The sequence below is a fragment of the Symsagittifera roscoffensis genome, chromosome 3, assembly GCF_963678635.1.
Source record: "Symsagittifera roscoffensis chromosome 3, txSymRosc1.1, whole genome shotgun sequence".
Lineage (NCBI taxonomy): Eukaryota > Metazoa > Xenacoelomorpha > Acoela > Convolutidae > Symsagittifera > Symsagittifera roscoffensis.
This window is the reverse complement of record NC_087064.1, coordinates 18,790,485-18,808,833: the sequence shown is the minus strand read 5'-3', so window position 1 is coordinate 18,808,833 and position 18,349 is coordinate 18,790,485. Positions and strand designations below refer to the sequence as shown.

General features: G+C 48.3%; 1 protein-coding gene across 1 annotated transcript in view; it reads left to right on the top strand.

Moving 5' to 3' along the window:
* Positions 1–18,349, top strand: part of LOC134841356 (tubulin epsilon chain-like) — a 400,301-nt gene that overhangs the window by 57,402 nt on the left and 324,550 nt on the right. The window lies entirely within an intron of this gene.

The window sequence follows — 18,349 nt, the reverse complement described above, 5'->3', positions numbered from 1 at the left end:
CTGGAGACTACACATTCTTGAGAAGAATCCCAGAGCTGTTGCTAGGTTCACAGTGGTACTCGCTTAACACTCAGCCACTATCTGTATCTCACTTTTCTCCCTTTCGGTGATATCTTCAAACCAGGTGACTAGGTCTTCTTTCTGGAAAGACTGTATCCTGACGCACGATTGTCCATCACAGGTGTGCTCGCCATTCCCACGCGTCGAGTCAAGACAACTGCCCGGCTCCATCTTCTTTACCGACCCTGTTCCACTCGTCATCTCACTTGACTCCTTCATATGAGGCAGGATCAGTCTATGTACTACTCAAGGTCGCTAAATCTTCATCCTCTGTCGGCGCCAATCTCACTCGCTCAGTGACTTCCTCGATCAGGCTCGCATGGGGATGTGGACACCAGGAGGGCCTGAGCAATTTCCACACCACTCCCAGATTCGTGGTCAACATGCCGTTCCCGGTACCCATTTTTAGTTCTACTCTTTTACTTGAGCGTGGCACACTTATTACTTCCGGTGTTCTCTCGAGAATCAAACCTAGACTAGGTTTCTCTCTTTCCACAGGGTCTATCTCCATTATCCTCTCTGTCCAGAATTTCAGCAGCTCCGCCACCTCATAGTTTCTGTGGGCACCTCCAGCTTCTAAGTCTAAGAAAGGGTTGTATGCCATCCCCATCACTCCAGACACATACTGATACTCTCCCTTCTTGTTGGGTTTCAAGTACCCTCCTGAAGAAGCCAAGTTACGGTGAACGTCGTGTTTCTCCTCGAACTTCTTGCTGTAGAATCTCCGTATCTCATCTAACTTCCTGTGGCTCTCTAGAGATTGCCTAGAACCATCCTCCTTTTCTATCCCAGTACTCTGGTACACATTCAAGATGACTGTGGAGACTCTCCTTTCCAGGTCTTGCTTCCAATTGCTCTCTGGTGACATGCTAGGATGGTACTGTCAGTCATTATCGACATTGTCCATCTCAAGAAACAGGTAGCATCTTCCCTCCTTGCCAGGCTCAAGCCTGAGTTGTCCCTAGCAACGTGCTGCATCAGCATTTGATGTACCTCTAGATTCTTGCCTCCCAACTTCAACTTGTCGTACGAAGTCAGTGTCTCTAACTCTATCCCCAACAGGCTCCACGCGAACATCAGTTGTCCTGCGGTCCTAATAAAGGGATTCGCCATCAACGGCGATGCCGATGAGGATGTTCTCATCGCTTCTTCAAAATGATCCTTTAACAAGTTCTGCCAAGTTCTCTTCAGTTGGCTCCCCAATTCCAATTTATTGATACCAGCCTTCTGCTGGGTAGCCCAGTTGCGTCGTTTGCGTGACACTCCACTGTCGAGCTTCTTCAGGCAGTCTTCCAATTCCTGCAATGTTTCCAGGGCCACCCACCACGGTCGGGCGGTGTTCCTCGTTTTATTTTTCTCAAGAGGATCGCTAGTCACTTGCTTCCCGGTAGCCTGGTGGTTCATTTGAGACCCATTCTTTGCCGACGTCCACTTCCCAGGTCTGCCCGCTCGTCGAACCTCGCTTCATTTTTATCCTCTGAGGCTTGAAGTCTTCTTCCGTTGTTGAGCTGGTGGGGATCTCCATCTCCTTTTCTACTCCGAGCAGTTTTCTCGGCGCGTAGCTACTCTTGTAGGCTGCTGTCTTCCATCGTGCCAGAACCATGGGGGCCGTCTCTCTCAAGTTTTCCTCCGAGACCGCATCCGCTGAAGGACTGCCCAATCCCTCCACGTCTCTCTTCCTCTTGCGAGACCTCACGTCTTTACTCGGGGGCGTTGTCGTTATCATCACTGATTCGACTTCCTTGTCTCCGTCCAACCCTTCCAACTCTTGCCTTAAGGATATTAGTACTTTTAATTATATTACTAGTTCCGATCTTATCCCCCCTTACATGTTCAATTATTTTATCGTCAGTTTTTTGTTTCGGAGTAGAGCTGTCTTTACATTTGTCTTCTCTGGTCTTTCGTGGTGCCTTCCTCAACTCGACCATCTTGCTCAGCAGCTCTCCTCTAGCTTTCTCCTCCAGACCTGTCCCCATCAGGATAGGTTCACCGAACTTCACCACCGTGTCCCACAGCTCCTCTTTAAAATCGTCCAATGTGGTGTCGTCGTCCACTTCTCGATTAAAATCGCTCAAGAATCTTCGCCAAGCATCCGCATCCAGAGTGCCTAGGAAGGCATCCCTGTTTCCCTCGAAGGTGTTCTTCTCCCTTTTCTCCGCACTCAGGAAGATCATTCCCATGTTGGGATTCTCGCTCGTCAGTGGCAACTCTAGGTTCACGCGGGGAGATGAGGTCAAAGGTGGCGTGGGGGTGTCTGCCCAACTTTCTCCACTCAGATCTTTCAACAGTTCTTGCGTGGTGAACTCTTCCTCCGATGGCTTCTGCTCCGGTGTATTTCCCACCTCCATATCCTCTCCTGCCTCACTGAGAGTCTCATCCATGCTCTCCACCCCCGATTCTGCTTCTCTTCTCTCAAGAATCCTTCTGAATCGATCTTCTACGGGACCACTCCTTTTATCCCCAGGGGTGTCCACTGATAGGGGTGATGGTGTAGCTGGACCCGTTTCCTTATACTCTGTCAGAGCCACATGCAATGGGCCTGCTGCATCCAGCTCCTTTCCCTCCTGTCTCCTTTCCACCTGCTCTAGTCCGTAAGGTGCCCGGTATTTCCTTGTGGCCAACAGCATATCGTCTGCTTTCAGTGCGATATGACCCTCATTCACTATCATCCTGCCATCGTCCCACACCGGCAACTTGTTCTCTAGACCTGCCCGCTCAAGTGTTCTCAAGGCATCTCGTACCTCGAACTTCGGGGGCATCGACCCTCTCATTTTCTTGGCTTGAGTTGTCCATGAATTTATTTTCGTATCGCTGGTATGAAAATAGATCGCTGCAGAGTAGCCGATGAAGAGAGAATCCCAGCCGTCGATGAACTCCTTCTGCTGTTCTTCGGTTGCTGCTCTCGCGAAAAGGGACGGGACCACCAGGGGGCTGTTCATCCCCAGGGTCATTCTCCTCACTGTTGGAAATTCTGGAATGCTTGCCGGCAGGACTTCCTTCTCCAATATCGCCTCTAGCTCCATTTCACCAGCTCGAAGCTTTTCTTCCACGCGGGAATTCTCAAGATCTCTTGTCCATCTGCTGTCAGGGGATTTAGGTTCCAGAACTTGGGATAGGTTTCGATGGGGCCTTCGCGCTTGCCTCCCATCCTGCACTGCAGTTGTCCTCGAAAACTGTACACCACCAACTCCGGATCCTTCACCTTTCCGAAGAGCACCGTGTTGCTCATCTGTGCCCTTAGCACCTCCTGCTGACACCAATTAAGTGTCGTACCATCTAGTACGCTTATGAGGCTCACGTGGGTTACTGAGTGTCGATAAGCTTTCACCAGAGGATCTGGAAACGCGAACGTGACGGCCGGTCCATAGATACAGGTTACGACCTACCCTAGCCCCCGGATCATCCCCATGGGGTCCGATCTCATGGCCAGGCATAGGTCCGTCAATAGAGGCATGCCCCCATTCACTTTCCTCCACTCCTCTCTTGTCTTCGGGCTCTTTTCTTCACCAGTCAGGTGCCGGTTCTGCATCAGTAGGTCTGTATCAGCAGCGTCTTTAGCCCGGCAGCACACTTATACGAGTAGGTGTCAATACTCGAGTGTGTTTTTCCCATAGACAGAGGCTCTCCGTATTTCATCAGTCGGTGAAAGGACACCAGTTCCCCGTGGGTTAGAAGCACCAATGTCAAGTATCCGTCTATCCGGAGGGTGTCCACGCCCCGACTGAACATGTATGCTGGGCCCATATTAAACAGGTACCTTGGGTAAACCAGGTACAGTGCCAGCAACAGACTGATGGGCATATTCAATACTTCCTGTATGAAGGCTTTAAAGATGGTCTCTTTCGCGCTATACACTTCGGCCAGCAACTCCTTTCCCCAACAAGGACTCAAGAACTCAAGAATCTCGGGATCCCTGCTCGTCCTCAGCTCACCCCTTGCGTGCTCCCTCCAGAATCCTCCAATCGTGACTTCGTTGGCTGCTGTGACGAACCTGCCAACCGTCATTTCCATTTTCTCGGCCACTCCCAGCTGCTCCTCAAGAAAATCCCAGATCTGCTTCACCAGAAGCGGAGCATCTTCTCTTGTCTTCTCCGTGGCGTTCTCCAGCCTTGGTGTCAGGAAGGGCCACCTGCCTCCCTCTTGTGTCAGTCGATACACCATCGACTCCAGCTGCTTCTCCGATGCGGTCACGTTCTTCCTCTCGTTGCTCGGCCCTCTAGATTTACCGGTGGAGCTTGTGATGGTCACCTCCATGTTTCGAAACCACAGACTGGCCATCAGGTGAGTCACCACTGGATGATCGTCCCCTATAATCGGACTGAGCTTGAGTTGCCTAGCGAAGTTAGATATCTCCAGCAAGAGGACCTCGTCCAATACGATGAGGATGTCGGTCGGCCAACTCGTGATAGTCCCTCAACGCGTGGGACACATCCGCCCACGCCGCCGCGAGTTCTGACCTGCGAAGTCTCAAGTTCGTAGGTTCCAGTTCCCGATTGGGAGCTGCCATCAGAATACGCCATCCATTCCCTTCTGCTATCAAGATCAAGATCACATACACAAATTGCAGAGCGGGAGGCATGCTCGCGTACCCGGGGGACGTCGTGAACGCCACTTTTGTCTTGGAGCCAAATCGTGAGGCAACGTTCTCTTGTACTTCATTCATGGCTGCAAATAATGTCTGTATGGCTTCCCAGATCTTCTTCGGCGTAGGTTCATCACCCTTGAGCTGCTCAAGAAACCCCTTCGCATGCAAGTGATCGTTCATCCCTGCAAACAGCAGTAGCTCAGGCTCGCAAGGCATCTCCGATTTTACTGCCACCACCAGGGTTAACATCTGGTTTAGCTCCGCTCCCGGCAATGAATATATCAGAGTTTCCGGCCAAAACAATTTGGGAGACGTCCCCTCAAAGTCCGATCCCGCCACGATGACCACCCTCGCTGCGGCTGGGTCTGCCCTGTCATAAACAGCTAAGGTTTTGGCCAGCTGCGTATTCCCGCAGGGTTTCCCGTATCTGGGGTCGTTGGCTAGTTTCGTACCTTCATACGCGGCGTCTGGTAATTCCATCTCTCTCGGATCCATCAGCTTGTCCACCACCCTCAACTGTGCTGGAGTGGCCACCCTAATCCTGGCAATGCTGTTTCGGTGTTTGGGAGGCTCCACCACGAATCCCGGACTCCCTAATGACTTGAGAGGTCTATAGTTAATAGGTCCCATCACCGATTTTGTGGGAATCCCAGTCAGATCCGCCGTCTCCGTCATTTTGGCTCTCGGGAAGTGTGTCTCGTGAGCCTTCAGCCAGTCCACGCACTGGAGTCTATCCAAGTCTTCGTGCGACACCTGCTCAAGACCCAAAGCTTTCGCTAACTCTAGCCTGCACTCCAGGTCTTCCAAGTCCAGCTCCTTGACCTTCTCCACATATTTCGACCTGCTGGTCTCCGCTGGTCTCTCCGGCTTCTTCTTCTCCGCCACCACCACCGAGGATATTATCGATCCCTGGGGAGTTGATGACGTTGCCTCATCAACCTCCATGGGCGCGGCGCCCGGCAACTTGGTTCGTCTGTTCCTCGAACTGTCTCTAGAATCGGCCATCGCACCCAAGCGACTGGATAAAGCCCTCGAGTTGAAGAAGGGTGGATTTGGGGGTGGTCCGAATGTGACCTGTGCCGTCTCTAGCAACTCTGCCTCCAATGCGCTTATGTGCCTTTGGAAGACGTCATTCAACCACTCCACCCCTCTGGGCCTATCAAAGTGAATCCCATCCGAGGATGCATCGTCAGGGAAAGCAGATAGCTCCATTTGCTCGGCCACGTCCAACAACCCAACGGGGAGGACACTTCTTCGGTTTATCTGCCTGATTATTTCGTTCAGGTTTCGCACTTTTGTGTTCATCTCCATTGCATGCTGGTCCGCTTTCATGTTGTAAGGGATGGTGCACACCGTAAGAATAGCCGGATCCATTTGAATCCGCAATTCCTCAAGAATGCAGCTCATCTTGTCGTGCAGCCTCGCCACCTTCCTTGCTTCCCCCCTGGACACGTCATTCGTCCCGATCATCAGAGTCACCGTATATACTCTTGCCATACCTAGCATCTCAAGTGTCGCTAGCATCTGCGGCGTCGCGGCTCCAGCGAAGCTCAAGATCCCCGTTTGCCAATGGGACTGGATCCGGGTCAGCACCCGCAACAAGCTATCCCCTATGATCAGGTGGACCGCCCCCTCGGGCACACGTGGCTGCGTGAGGTATTCCACCCAAGCTGCGTCATGGAAGCAATCTCTCCTGTCTCTCTGCGCCGTGCTCCAGTCCATCCGATTGTGCCTGTGGTATCTACCTTCCGTATTCTTTTTGTTGCTCCCCCCACGTCGAGGGTAAGTCCACTCTTGCTGGACTCTCGCGATTCCTTAGTTGTAGCCGCTCGTGCAACTCTTTCAGTCGTGACGAGCTACCACTCACCTGACTACTACCCGGGGTCGAACTTGGCGTATATCCAGGCAGCGCGACGTCCATCAACGGGCGTATTACTTGTGTCTCTAGACCACGCAGGGAGGACGCTGATTCAGACGGTATCCACACCTCCAACCCTTCGTTCATATGTTCTTGAGCAGCGAGATCGAGGTTGAATCGTCCCTTCGACCTAGGAGCTTCATCCACCTCCATACGTGACTCTGGTCTTGAGCCGGTCACCACCCGCTCTTTGGGCCTAGCCCCTTTCTGCATGTCGAGCTCGCGTTGTCGCTGCTGGATCCTTTCAAGCTCCGACTTCAGCTGCTCGCAATTCGCGGCATTCTCTCGCACCCTTTCTGCCTGTAGCTGTTCAGCTCTCATAATGTCCAGTTCCCTCCGCGCTTGATCCCTCTCAACTTTTGCCTGATCTCTCTCGAGCACCGCTTGATCCCGGTCGAGGTTCGCCTTGTTCCTCTCCCGCTGAGTCCTCTCAAGCTCTCTCTTCATGATACTGACGTCCGGATACGCTTCCCCCGTCTGCTGTGCTCGAGACATCAATGGTGTCTTGCTCGTGCTCTGGCCCGTGGATCTGACTGATGGTCTGACCGGCAGTGGGAATTCCCCTGCACCATACTCAGTATTATTACTCAAGCCAGGGTTCCTTGCCAAATCGAACCCCCTTATTGCTCCATCCACGTTCCAAGACAGCCACCTGGTTTGCTCTTGATTAGATATTCGATCGGTGGTGTAGCCCACCATCAAAACTGCTTCTGTCGCAGACTCCCGGCACTCGCCCTCATCCTCCAACTGGAGGATGGCATTCAACATCACTGCCATTCTCTCATCCACTTGAGTATAATCCAGGTCCCTTAGACGTCTGTACAATTCGTCAAGTGTGGGTTTTTTCAAAGCCGATGGCATGGACTTCCAGAATCGATCTGCCATTTCCGTAATTTCCAAGTGATCTTGAGTATTAGCAACTTGAGTTTTACCTGAGCAACTTGAGTATTAGCAACTTGAGTTTACCTGAGCAACTTGAGCTTACTTCTTGAGGTGTCGTTCAACTTGTGTTCTCTTTCTTCAATTGAATACAGTTGAGTAGTCAATTTGACTTTACCAAATCAATCTGAAAATAACACCCCATTTTTAGACTAACAGGCTGTGTTCCTACCCTAAAAACCCCCCTTCACTACTATATTTAAAACTCTTTCCTTTCCGTCCTACTAAAATAGTTCAATTGGAAATCTTCTAAAAACATGCAGATTCATTTTATGTTTTAGCACCATCAATCATTTAAAATGTTAATTGTCATGCCAATCACCTCTAAAATTCTTTACCTGTTTTGTACCCCCACACCTAACTCGAGATTCTTCCCTCATGCCCAACTCGAGACCCCCGCGTACCCGACTCAGGCGATGCTCAAGTAGTATTTCTTGTGAAGATGCACCATTATCTCAGTTTCTGCGAAGACCACGTGTAGGATAGCGTACAATTCCCTTGGGCTCAATTTCCCCCTGTTTGGGTCATACACCGGCATTGAGACCTCCGTTATCCCTCTTTCAATCATGAAGTCTCGTAGTCTCGTTAGTGCCAACATCACGTGTTCAGGATCGATCGTGTTCCTGTCATTGACCCTCGTCACTAGGAAGCACAGGTATTTGCCCGGGACTTGTGCTACTGATGGTGGAAGCGCGGCCATTCCTCCCAGTCCCGGTCTCTGTCTGAACAGAAACTCCACGTTCTGGTACTCTCTCTTGAAGTCAGCTTCCAGTCTTGATTTGAAACTCATGTCCGCCGTGATACAGATTGCGCTAGTCCTGTCTGACAGAATGAAGTCATTATCCGTTATCAGGATATTTTTTGAGTATTCGTTTGGTATTTCAAACTTCGTTTTGAAATTCCGTCCTATGGTAGGCTAGGCCTCCTCCCCTTCCAGTTCCAGTCCGCACTTTTCTCTCACTTCTCTGAATTTCTTTATCATCAAATTTTCGGTGTGGGTAAGTCCTACCCCCACTCCCCGGACAAAAATATTTATCGACGTGCCCATCGATGATGCTGGGTCTGAATTGTCCGGCGGAATGTCGAGCGGGCTGTCTGTTGCCGTCCAGCCGAAAAGAGGATCCTCCGTTTTCATGTACTTCCCCGCTGATATGTCAACTTGCTGTATGCTCTGTCCTTCCTCGCTTCCGTTCTTGACATCGCGCATCCATTCTAATATCCTCAGGTTCGTTTTCTCCCTCCTCTCTATCTCGCTCTGTTCTAAATCCGTCTCCTGTTCCGGTGTCGAGTAGTCTTCCTGTGGGTAGTGTTCATTATAATCGATGATCTGCCATTCACCGTCTGCCGACAGCTCGCCCACACTTATTAGTTCTTTGCTTGGGTCATCGGGCTGTATCTTGTCGATCAGGAAATTGTCCCCGTACCTGTTGTACCTCATGCCTGTGCGTTTGCGATTGCCACTCCTTGTCCCCGCTGGTATTGACAAGTCTGGTTCTGTCCACTTTGGCACCTCACCTTGCTCCGGATCGTTCCAATCTTTTTCCACAAAAGATTCCGCTTCAGAGTCCGCGTCTATTTTTTCATTGTCATCCAAACTCAAGTTCTCATTGCCATCATTCTTATCTCTGGTGCCTTTTTCGTTCACTTCACATGCTGGTTCCACCAGTAGGTACTCTAGTCCCTCCATGTCCTTTGGTATACACCAGTCCTCTGGGGATGGGACATGAGGCTTCAGGTTCTCATAATGTGCTGCTCGCCCAGTATTCAAGCGGTAGAACCGTCCTTGTTGATGTACTTCAGTAATCTTGAATGGTCCTCTCCATTTCTTGAGTAGCTTCTTCGTTCCTTTGGGCGGTATCACATTCTGGAAAACCCACACATACTGGCCCACTTCATATGGCTTCGCCCGCAATATCTTTTCATCATATTTCTTGCGCTGTCTCACTTGTGCCTGCGCAGAATTCCTCCTGCATAGCTCGTTTATTTCCTGCTGTCTCCTGATCGCCTCTTTCACGTAAGCTTGAGGCAATGTCCTCTTCCCTTCATACTCTGGGTAACAGAACGTCAGAGGCATCGCTCTCTCTTTGCCTGTCAACATTATGAATGGACTGATTCCCGTCGTCGAATGTTGAGTAGTGTTGTATGCCCCTACGACTTGAGGCAGATACTTATCCCAGTCCGTCATGTATCTAGAGCAGTATACCCTCAGCATGTTCACCAACGTTCTATTCTGTCTTTCTACCAGCCCGTTGGTCTGAGGATGGTAAGTCGTCGAGTGTGCTTGAGCTATGTGTGACCTCTTCATTAATTCCTTGGTCAAGTCCCCCACAAAGGCTTTGCAGTTGTCTGACTGAAAAGTCATTGGACAACCATACCTTGATATCCAATGGGTTATCAAGTGGTCACAAGTCTCCTCCGCTGAAGCTGTTTGACACGGCACCGCCTCTGCTAGCTTTGTGAAGTGATCAATTATAACCAGTATCTGGTTATATCCTGACTCCGTCATACAGATCTTCTGATGGTCTATCTGCACCACTTCATTAAATTCCGAGCTTTCCACCGACTTGAGTGGGAATTTCATCTTCCTTGGGTCTTTCACTTGCAAACATGCCAGGCATGCATTCACCCACCTCTCACAGGCTTTCCTCAATCCTGGCCAATCCAACCTGTGAAGTATTCTTTGTTGCACTTTATCCCCTGTCTATCTTTGTCTATCCCCTGGTGCCCCATTTGATCATGTGATCTGAACAGCACCTCTGTCTGATATAATTGTGGTAGTATGATGAGGTTGTGCTTGTGTAGTATCTTGTCTTCTTCTTTTCTCTTGCATGCTACAACCCCATCAGCCGTGTGATAGAGTAACTCTTTCCTCTCTTTGTAGAACTGGCTCAGGATCTTGTAGCTGTCTTCTTCAAGTTCCCCTTTCTCCTTGGACCCCGTTCGGATCCATTTGGAGAGGTTGCTTGTCATCTTGTCATTTTTCTGGGCTCTTATCAGGTCCGACAGCCTATATCTCGCTTTGACATGTTCCTTCAGCGCCATGATCTGCCCATTCATCTCCCCAGGGTTGTGGACGTCGTCATTCAGCTTCACGCATACTATCCTCCTTACCACCTTCATGTCGTCTTCCGGCACCAGATTTGTTCTCACATTTGAATTGCATGATAGCTCCCTGAATGGCTTCCTCGAAACTGCAATCCTTTCAAGTTCTTCACCACCTCGTATCTCCTGCACGTCCAAGTTGAAGGTTCCTGAGGACGGATCTGTTTGTAGTTCCCTGTCGTGGCGTCTAATCTTTTCTTCTGCCAATATCATGCAGAGACTATCTTGATTGTCACTGCTCGCTTCCGAGTCATCATCCCACATTTCACACTCCCCGGACAAATTTTCTCCTTCAGTGCTTTCTTCTTCTGTGTTTTCTTCTTCTGTGGACGTGGACCGCTCACCGGACTCTTGACCTGGTCCCAGGTATTCAGCTTCTTCCTTGAATTCCACTCTCTTTCTCCTGACTCTAGTCTGTTCAAGTAATTCAGCTGGGATCTTTTCAACCAGTGACTGCACCACTTCCTTCCCATCAAGGTTAGTCACCTTCGAGGTATTTCTATCACTGGCTGTCCCGCTCTTTCGCAGTATTGTGACCTCAGGTTCCTCTTTACAGTTTTCTTGAATCACGGGCTTATCATCTGCTAGTCTCTCGAGTAACCCCTTTAAGTCTTCGTCTATTTGTGCTTCCCCCGTCTCTACCTGGTTGAGATCGTAGCCTTTTGCTTTGAGCGTCTCCCTCACGATCTTTGACTTGAGCATTATTCCTATCTGTATCCCTCGGTTCTTTCTCAAGATTGTTTTTTTTTTGTAGTTTCCTTTGGTAACTCGGGGTGATCTTCTATTGGTTTGCCTGATTTGTCCGACCATCTCGTGAGAGGAAGACTGTCATACGTTTCCTTGTCCATGAAGGAGAAGCCATCTTTGATCTCAGGTCTATCTGCCTCCCTCTGTTCTTGTCTCTCGTAGAACTCCGTCTTCTTGCTCAAGCTGTCAGCATTTTGATGTTTGTCTCGTGTTCTGTGCTCAATTATCATATTGTATCCGTCCAGGCGAACTATCCACCTCCCAATGTAACTTTGGTCCATTGAGTACGTCTTCAGTCAGCTTAGTGCCCGGTTGTCGACTCGCAACTTGAATGGCTCACTGCCTAGGTATGCCCTATATTTCTCGACAAAGGTAACCACCGCGAACATCTCTGCTTTCGGTGCTCCGTACTTCATTTCCGTGTCACTTAGGACTTTGCTCCCGTACGCTATTGGTCTCAAGACTGTTTTCCCGTTCCACTCTTGTTCTTGGTGGAGAATTCCAGATATCGCTACTACCGACGCGTCCGTATCCAGTACGTACATCCCCTTCTCTGTTGGCATCCCTAGTACTGGTGCCTCGCACAACTCTTTCTTTATTCTCTGGAATGACTCTTCTGCTACGTTATTCCACGTGAACTTCTTGCCCTTGTGCCTCATTAACTGTTGCATCGGATAAACCTTGTCCGCATAGCCTTTGACGAATTCCCTATAGTAATTGCAAAACCCAGAAAGCTCATCAATTGGTGTTCCGTTTTCGGCGATTTCCAAGTTAGGACTGCCTCTACTGCGTCTGGATCTGGTCTGATGCCGTGTTTGTCCACCATCCTCCCCAAGTATTTTATCGAGTCCTTGAGTATCTCACACTTTGATGGTTTGCACTTCAGCCCCGACCTCTTCATACACGCAAATACTTCGTCAAGTCTTTCAATGTGGTCCTCTAGTGTGGGTCTCGCTATTACCACGTCATCCACATAGCACATTACCAGATTGCCATACTTCTTTGTCACGCCTATCAGCGCGTGTGCCATCAACCGCTGAAACGTGGCTGTGGCATTGCAAAGTCCAAACGGCATCTGTTTCCATTGAAACAGACCCAACTCTCAGGCAAACCCTGTCTTGTCCCTGTCAATTCCTGAGTGGTACCTGCCAAAAAGCCGAGCCTAAATCAAGAGTCGTAAAAAATTTTGCATCACCTAACTTCGAGAGGCTCTAATCAATCCTAGGTATGGGATAGGCATCCTTCACCGTGACGGAGTTCAGGTATCGAAAGTCACAACAAAACCTCAACTGGTCGCCTTTCTTTTTGGCCATCACTACTCCACACGCCCACGGTGATTTGGATGGTTCTACCATGTCATACTCTAGTAGCGTTTCAATCTTCTTTCTACACCCTCGATTTGTGTGGGGTCATGCGCCTCGCCCCCTCCCTGTGCGGTACTGCGTTTTCCTCAAGTTCTATTTCATGCTCAACAAAATTACAACACCCGATGTCTGCCTTATGTCTTGAAAAAACTTCTTCGTTCCGTTCTAGTACGTCCTTGATGGCTTCGAGCTGTTCGTCCGTGAACTTGCCTCTTAGGTGTTCAATATCCGGTAGAACTGGTTTATTATCCTGTATTTTGTCTAATGTGGGCCGTTCCGGGAAATTCGAACAGCTCGATAGTCCATCGTCCATCTCAGACTTAAGTGACTTCACAATACCTGATGAATCTTTTATTTTATTCAATCGTCTCAAGTTACAAATTTTGTCCCTATGATTGGGACAATCAACAACTTCATTTTGTTTATGGTTTTCAGTCATTTCATATCGAGTTTTAACAGGTAAAGCATATCCCAGTTTCCTCCCCCTCTGTATCGTGATTGGCATGTCAAGGGTATTCAACAAGACTCTCATGCAGAGGCCGCTTTTCGTAATCGAGAAGGATCTTCCTAAAACAGCAGCACTTTGACTATTTGGGTTTGGTACTACACATACCTGCTTGTTGTCACTTAGTTCATTGTAATTTTTCATTTGTAAGCTTACAATCGCCGCCTCGTTCGCCTTTAGCCTCACCCTCCTACTCAAGAATACCGGTGCTTTGGTTTCATTTGCCATTATTAAATTTACCGGTTTGATTGCGTACCTCCTATCCGGGTTCCGTATCCTGAACATTGCGTTGTTTAGATCAATCGCTACATCAAAGTTCCTGATGAAGTCTCTGCCTAAAATAAATTGGTCAGACTCATCTAGGTTTTCTACCACAAGAAAGCTCATCCACAGGTTACGTTCCCCCAGATTGAGGGCTATTATCGGCGTTCTGCCCAACACCCGCAGGGCCCCTTTGTTTGCAGCTGACAACCGTATTCTCGAATCTATCAAATCATCTTTGTTGAAGCCCATTCGTTCCCAAGTTTCGATTGGTATGACACTCAAGACTGCTCCCGTATCAAGTAACCCACGTAACTGAGTCTTTTTGCCACTTATGTCTAGCACGTGTCCTGTCACATCTGCCTCTGTCCCGATGTGCATCGCATCTTCTTCAAGCATGGCGCAGTGTCCGATCGATCTCACTTTCAACTCTTCTTTTCCCACGTAGATTTGCCCAATTAGGTCTTCATCACATGTTATCATTGTTTTGGTATAGATGTTGATTCCATCTATATTTAGCATCACTTCATGTGGACCATAAGCTTCTGTGTACTTGTTATCAACACGTACCGACTTGCTACCTCCTCTCGTGAGTAGTGCTCTCAACGCTCTAGAAGTCGATTGTGGGCTTATACAACTCAAGTAATCTGCGTACACATCAATGTGCATTATTGTCTGGTCACTTGGTTCGCTTAAGTTTCTCGTTACTTCGTGGCCGCCCACAGTGATTATTGAAATTATTCTTGCCCCAATCTTTGTTATGCCAAATGGCCTTCCTGTAACCATTTTTACAGTATTGCAGGTTCCATTTTTTGTCGACCCCTCAGCAGCTTCTGGTATTGTTTGTGCGCAACTTATTGTTTCGTTCATTCTCTGTCTTTGGATCTCTTGCTTCAACCGTTGTTCTATTTCTTTCGCTGCCAGGTCTTGTTTCACTTTGTTGATGGCCTCCGCTGCCGCCTTCTCATAATCTATTGCTAGGTCGTTCTTCGCCGTGGCCTCTACTGCGCTATTACATTGTGTTACAGCTTTCACTGTTTTCGTTGGTAGCTCCGCACTTGGTCTTTCTAGGTTTTTCGTCTCAAATTCACCTTGTCTGTTTCTCTGGTTCTGCACCGCTGCTAGCGCCAACTTGTGTTTTGGATGACTCTGATTCTTGACCGCTTCCCAAAACAACGGACAGTCCATCCTGAAGTGCCCCTCTTGGTTGCAGAAGAAGCATCTTGCACCTATTTTGATGATCAAGCCACTATAGAACTCGTGTTCCTCCATCTGGCTCATCTCTTCCTCATCGGGTGCATATCCCAAACTCTTCATGCCCTGTTTGTATGTCGTGCAATCCGCCACATGATGATCCGTCGACCCGCAGTTAGCACATGACCTGCGTTTGTCCATGTCATCTCTGGGCTTGTACCATAACGACCTCTGTGGCTGACTTCCCCCTTGTGTGTTCCTGTTTTCTGATTACGAGTATTTCTTGGGTTTCATCAGCATGTACTCTCTTGACTTCTGCCTCATCTCTTCTGTAGTTGGTGCACCGTCTTTCGACAATGTATAGTACGTTGCTAACATCGTTCTCAAGTCATCACTCTTTACCCCATCAATTAACTTTGAGGCGATGCTGAAGTTCCTTCGATTGGTAGATTCTTCCGGGTCACTCCTTCTTCTCAAGCTCTCAAGATCATCTAGGAACCTGTCTATCGATTCATCGTCCCTTTGTCTCCTCTTTTCAAATCGCATCATCGCTTGATGACCCTTCATGCCTGAGTCGAATCTGTTTAACAATATTTCAAAGATTTTGTCCGCTGTGTCGCGTTCCTCTTCTTTCTTCGCAACCACGCATTTCAATGCCGTTCCTTCCAGATTGCTCAGTATCGCTGTGCATGCCTGCCTCTCATCGTTCAAGTTGTCTTGTTCTCAGTGCAACCTCATGACTTCTACCGAAGTGTCAATGCATCCATCTGAATCATCTTTGAACTCCTTCGGTTTCTTGAAGGTTTTCCTGGATTTGTTGCCTCCTCTGTCACTCGAGTCGGTGTTCCTCGTGGCGAAGGCTTCTAGGGTCCTGTTCATCATTTCCCAGGTGCTTGCCCAGGTCATGGCATCCGGTCCCACGTTGTTGTGAGTCGTGGAGTCCCCTGGACCACTGGTTGTGTTCGCTGTTCCATTTTTTATAATGGCCCTGGCCCCCACCGGTGCCGTAATCGCGGCCTCCCGGGTTGCTGGTAACGGTGTTGACTGTCGTTTGTTCCTTCGAGGCTCCACGAAGTCCACTCTATTACCTTGTGTCCTCTCTGCAGCTGGCCTGTCTTGTTGTGTTGAATTCCTAAGAATAGCGTCTAGCTTTGTCTGTATTGCACTTGAGCTCTCAGCCTGTTCCCTACTCATCGTATCCATTCTCGTTTCCAAACTCCCTAACTGGCAATTCACTGTGTCATATCGCTGCTTCATTTCTTGCATGTCTTTTCTGATGTTCTTTTCTCGCTCTTCATCAGTGGTTTCTACTTTGTCAGACATCTTCTGAAGCTTTTCCTCCGTCGCTCTCGCTAGATGGAAATAGTTGTCCAAGTACTCATGTTTGTTGTGTCTCATTTCATTCCTTATCACAATTCTATCCTCTTCGCTGTGCTTCAGTTTCTCATCTATCTGATCTAGCTTCGCCATCAAGTCGCTTAACTCAAGAGTTGTCGTTCCATGGTCCGTTGTTGTCCTGTAGTTGGTCACTGGTCCCGATTTTCTCTGACCCTCGTTCTGATCGGTCTCTGTCGTTCTCGTGGATACTGTTCCGAATGTTTTGCTTTTCTCGACTTTCGTCTCCTCCACTGCTGCGTCCTTCGATCTCATTCCGACCATCATTGTTAATCTTTCAGTAAAAGACGTTCTCTTTTGAGACTCATCCTTCACTGTTTCTGGCGTGTTACCTGTTGTGTCTTCCACGTTGTCTATCGGTGAGAACTCTATGGGATTCGGGTTAGGTTCTTCCGCATTAGGCATTGGAGTTGACTCTGTCGTCTTTCCTGCTTCATCCACACTTTGATCAGGTGTCTCTAGATCAATTTCAATGGTGGGTTCTACTCGTTCCCCTTCCGTGCCCTCTTTTGCTCTGTTCTCCGTGGTACTCCTCGTGCTGACCATACTAACTGAAAAGTTCTTCTTTGTTACCTTCGGACCCATTGATGTTGTTTTACGTAGCGACGAGTTATACTTTGTCTTCGCTTCGGTAGATCTTTTTTCAGCTACCGGTACCCTGCTCCGCCTCATTATTTACAATTGTTTCTATTTACAGTAATACTATCTACAAAATTCTACTCTAAGGTTAAAACCTCTTTTTATATATAAAAAAAAATTATAAAAAGAAGTTGACAATTTGCTAAAAACAACTTTCCTTAAGCTCTTGAAAATTTTATCTATTTGGTTAGGATAGAGAATATGATTTTACAATTGGTTACTTCAACCTGACTTAGTACTCTTTTAGTAACCCCCTTCTTAATGCTGTTCCAAGACTTTCTCTCTACCGTCTCAAGACTATTCAGTGTTGTCCCAGTACTTCTTGTTAGTGTCCCCAGACCGCTGTCCCAAGACCCTTGCCCTAAGTCTGCTGTCCCAAGACTACTGTCCCAAGACTAGTGTCCCAAGACTAATGTCCCAAGACCAACGTCCCAAGACTAGTGTCCCAAGACTAATGTCCCAAGACCAATGTCCCAAGACTAGTGTCCCAAGACTAATGTCCCAAGACCAATGTCCCAAGACTAGTGTCCCAAGACTAATGTCCCAAGACCACTGTCCCCAGACCAATGGCCCAAGACCAATGTCCCAAGACCACTGTCCCAAGACCACTGTCCCAAGAACAATGGCCCAAGACCAATGTCCCAAGACCAATGTCCCAAGACCAATGTCCCAAGACCACTGTCCCAAGACCAATGTCCCAAGACCAATATCCCAAGACCACTGTCCCCAGACCAATGTCCCAAGACCACTGTCCCAAGACCACTGTCCCAAGACCACTGTCTCAAGACCACTGTCCCAAGACCAACGTCCCAAGACCACTGTCCCAAGACCAACGTCCCAAGACCAATGTACCAAGACTGTTTCGTACCAAGACTGCTCTGGTCCAAGACTGTCCCAAGGCTGCACTGTCCCAAGACTGTCCCAAGACTGCTCTGTCCCGTGACTGTCCCAAGACCGTGCTGCTCCAAGACTGTCACCAGACTGTAATGTCCCAAGACTTCTTCGGTACTGTCCCAAGACTCGTCACTGAGTGTCTGGATATCGGGTCTCTTCTTCTTCGTTGTAGGGACTATTGAACCACTGTACCTTTTACCACCACTTGAGCTCTAGTAAAAATTTTCCCAAAATCCCTATCTTACTGGTCAAAACCCAAATACTGTCCCCCCTGTATTTGAAACTCTAAATTCCCCACAGGTATCTTGTGATCACCTGTTCGTTAAAATATCAACAGCAAATTTTCACCAAACGTAAAAATTTAAACTGGAAAAATTTCAAAAACAGATGGGTGAATTCTCCTGAAATTCAAGGTTGACCAATGTCAATCTTTGTCCGAAAAAATGTCTGGTACCCGATTGCCACGCGTTTTCCTCCCTCCTGCTAGCGATCTTATGGGGCTCACATGGGGCTCAAATTTAAATTAGGGACTCACATGTTGATGCACTCGAGTAAAAGGAGTAATTAAATTGGTAAGCAACTCAAGAATTAGATAATATAACTAGATAAGTTTAATACTGGTCAGTTTTGGTAACAGAAGTAAATTCTGTCTCTAGAATTTGAGTTTTTGTTTGAACCATTGGGACACTCAAGCTTTCCACCTTTCCATTGAAGGTTCACTCTAGTTTGTTCCGAATAGTTGTTCT